We start from the raw sequence: 4,049 nt of genomic DNA, 5'->3' as shown, positions 1-4,049 counted from the left end.
TGACCTCCTAGTTTTAACTGCTCCATTTCAAACTCCAAAATAGCCTGTGGCTCTGCATCGAGAAATCTTTAACATGAATTTTGAGAAGGAAGAATGCAGTCTTTAAGTTGTGATTCCCTAGAGGATATCAAATAATCATGAGGAAAACCATGAAGTCAGTTCACTTCTGACTCTAAATTTCAAAGAAAAAGAGGAGTGACAGAAAATCAAAGGCTGATGGAAAACATAGTGGTGTACACTTAGGACTCATTGTACATAAATAGTTTGTTTTCCTTCATCTTTCAAGTTGAATCGTTGCTTTCTTAATATAAATATATATCATTGCATGGTTGTTAGTATGATCCAGGCAGTTTTGTAAATATCAGGATGGAACCAGCTGAAATTGCTTATACACACTCTGAAGTGCTTGCAGTATCAGAGTCACTTGGTTCCAGAGGCATGCAAAAGAAACATCCCAGACCTAAGGCACAAGGCATGCAATAGCCAAGTGGTCAGTTACAGTCCTAAAAGTAGCTTGACATATTTTTTTCCTCACAAAAATGCATGCCACTTGTCATGAAATTCTGCACGCAATTTTGCTATGCCTTGCATTATATGTACATAAAGTTACATGTTTAAATATAATTAATGACCACACTAGTCATGAACAGAGGATGAATAAGCAAAGAATATAAATATATACTGGTTCTACCTAATGGGATTTAACCTTCGGCAAGGTGGTATTCCTTGGTTTCTAGCCTCTCCACCTTCTCCCTGACCAACCACCACTTAATACCATTTAAGTCAACAATATGGGTTACGAAGTCCTTATTCATAATACAAATTGGCTGTGTACTTTGAGATTCAAAGCTGAAGCACTAGATAAGGTGTGCAGCTATTTTTACCCAGGCATACAGTAAATGATTCATTCGTAACACTTCTCATATGGCTATTTTGCAAGATGAGATATACTTTTCCCCAAGTCCACAAACCAAGACCTTATTGAGATTATTTAACTTAATTTTCCCCAGTGGCAAGAACGAAAGGTCAATACTAAACTCTCTAAAAGGTTGGTATTCAAATCTGGCAATATGCATCCAGCCTGAAGAATGTCTATACTCTGGAGGAAACAGCCAGGAATGTGGACAAAATTTAAATATGAAGATGCTTATTGAAGTATTAGGTTGGTGCAAAAGTAATTTTGGTTTTTGCTGTTGCCTTTAATGGCAAAAACAGCAATTACTTTCGCACCAACCTAACATATTTACAATAAAGAAACTTTGGGAAGAAAAATCTAAGTGTCCCACAATAAGAAAATAGTTAAATTAATTATGATCTCTCTATGTGAAAGAAAATTGACATATTTTTTTCTCACAAAAATGCATGCCACTTGTCATGAAATTCTGCACGCAATTTTGCTATGCCTTGCATTATATGTACATAAAGTTACATGTTTAAATATAATATGCAGCCACTAAAAAGAATATGTCAGGAAAACTATAATACTAATATACTCAAAATGAGAAACAGTCATGAATGAAAATCAAGATATTAAACTATATATACACACTATGATTCAGATAATATAATGTTTATGCACAGACTAAATACTGAAAGAAAATATAGTGAATGATATTGGTGGTTATCATTGGGTAGCACTAATTCTATTTTCATCTTTACATTTTTCTGTATTTTCCACAATGTCTAATGCTAATACAATGTCTTTGAACAACTTGGGTTTGAACTGCATCAGTCCACTTACATTTGGATTTTCTTCTGCCTCTGCCACTTGAGAGACAGCAAGACCAAGCCCTTCACTTCCTTCTCCTTCTCGGCCTACTCAACGTGAAGACAACCAGGATGAAGACTTTTATGATGATCCAACTCCACTTAATGAATACTAAATATATTTTTTCTTTTCTTTCTTTTTTGAGACAGGGTCTTGCTCTGTCACCAAAGCTGGAGTGCAGTGGTGCCATTACGGCTCACTGCAGCCTTTACCTCTCCAGGCTCACATGATCCACCTACCTCAGTCTCCTGAGTAGATGGGATTACAGGTGCACACCACCATGCCTGGCTAATTTTTTTTTTTTTTGGAGATGGAGTTTCGCTCAGTTGCCCAGGCTAGAGTGCAGTAGCACGATCTCGGCTCACTGCAAGCTCCACTTCCTGGGTTCATGTCATTCTCCTGCCTCAGCCCTCCGAGTAGCTTGGACTACAGGCGCCCACCACCACGCCTGGCTAATTTTTTTGTATTTTTAGTAGAGACGGGGTTTCACCATATTAGCCAGGATGGTCTCGATCTCCTGACCTCATGATCCGCCCATCTCGGCCTCCCAAAGTGCTGGGATTACAGGCGTGAGCCACCGCGCCCGGCCTAATTTTTGTATTTTTATGTAGATACAGGGTTTCACCATGTTGTCGAGGCTGGTCTTGAACTCCTGGGCTCAATCTGCCCACCTGGGCCTCCCAAAGTGCTGGGATTACAGGCATGAGCCACCATACCTAGCCAACATATTTTCTCTTCCTTGTGATTTCCTTAAGATTTTCTTTTCTCCAGCTTACTTTATTGTAAAACTATAGCATAGAATACATATAACATACAAGATATGTTTAATCGACTATTGATGTTTTTAGTAAGGCTTCAGGTTGACAGCAGGCTATTGTAGAGAAGCTTTTGGCAGGTCAAACTTATAATATGTCTATTTTCAACTGCACAGAAGGTTGGTGACCCTAGCCCCCACATTGTTCAAGAGTCAACTGTAACCATAAAAAAGAATAAACAACACAAATTAAAGAAAATATATCACACTCACACAAAGCACTGCACAAAGTATGAAGTTGTAGAATAAAAGCAGTTCTGTAGTCAAACAGCTTTCAAACAAGTGATCCATTTATCAACCTCACTCAGGAACTCCGAAGCCCTCCACAGTAAGAAAAAATGCCCTAATGGGCTCTAGGAGCTTTCGTGTGTAAAATACTCAAGATCTTCTCACATGCTAAGGACACATTATCTGCAGACAGAGGCTCATAGAGTTCCTTTGTAAGTATTCCTCTGCCTGTCCCCATAAAACATGACCTTGCAAGTCAACGTCAGTCAAATCTGAGAGAGGGGCAGGGGGCCCCAGGTAACATAATGCGCCAGAACACGTCTGCAGCTCTGACAGGTGCAAACAACTCCACTCGGCTAAATATAAATTGACTTGGGCAGTTTGGAAGCAGTCTTTCCCACTTGCTATTCTGATCAAGCAAAAGAATGTTCTCTTCTTTAGTTCTGACTCCCAAGGCTGGTTATTTTTATTTAGATTAATTTTGTAATCATTTTCATTCAACGAGAAGCATGTTAGAACTCCACAAAAAAAAAAAAAAAGATTTCTCTTCCAAAATCTCCGATGAGAACAGGACTAGGTTTGAGCTGTTTTTGAAATGCATTAAGTTGAGAAGGAGGTAAAACAAATGCAATCCTTTTTCAAACTTTCTGGATGAGCAGAAAGCTGATGTGAACACATGTATAAAGGAACATTGTTTAATATTTAAGCCAGAAAGAGAACCTAACTTCTAATCAGCAGAGTAGAAATTATTTGGGTACTTACCGAACTCTGTGTCTCTGCCAATTCCTGCCATGTTCCCTGACGTGACCCTTTAACTCTAACTCCTCCTCCAGGATCCCAGTGGTCACATCTATAGGATCATCCTCTGGTCATCCCCATTCCCCACCCACTCTGCTTCTAAACACACAGGGTCTTCCTCTTAACTCCCCTAAACACAGAGACTTACCTTAACATACATTTATCCCAAATCAATATTTTTTAGCCTATGGGCTTCTCAGGGGTAAAATTATATTTCACCTATTTTTCCATGTTCAGCATCCAGGCTTAAGGAGGTTCCTTAGTAATATGTTGTTGAATACATGAATGAAGAGAGGACTGAAGTAGCCATACATGAGCCTAAATGCAAGGAAAAAGATGGACAGTGCTACCACTAATAGCCATGAAAAAGAACAGTTTATGGAAGAATAATAATTTGCTATGCTTAGCCACTGCTGTTTTCTGGTTTCGGTTTTTTTTTTT

Source organism: Mandrillus leucophaeus, unplaced genomic scaffold (assembly GCF_000951045.1).
Source record: "Mandrillus leucophaeus isolate KB7577 unplaced genomic scaffold, Mleu.le_1.0 Scaffold97, whole genome shotgun sequence".
NCBI classification, from domain to species: domain Eukaryota; kingdom Metazoa; phylum Chordata; class Mammalia; order Primates; family Cercopithecidae; genus Mandrillus; species Mandrillus leucophaeus.
The sequence above is the reverse complement of the archived record's forward strand: the minus strand, read 5'-3'. Positions refer to the sequence as shown.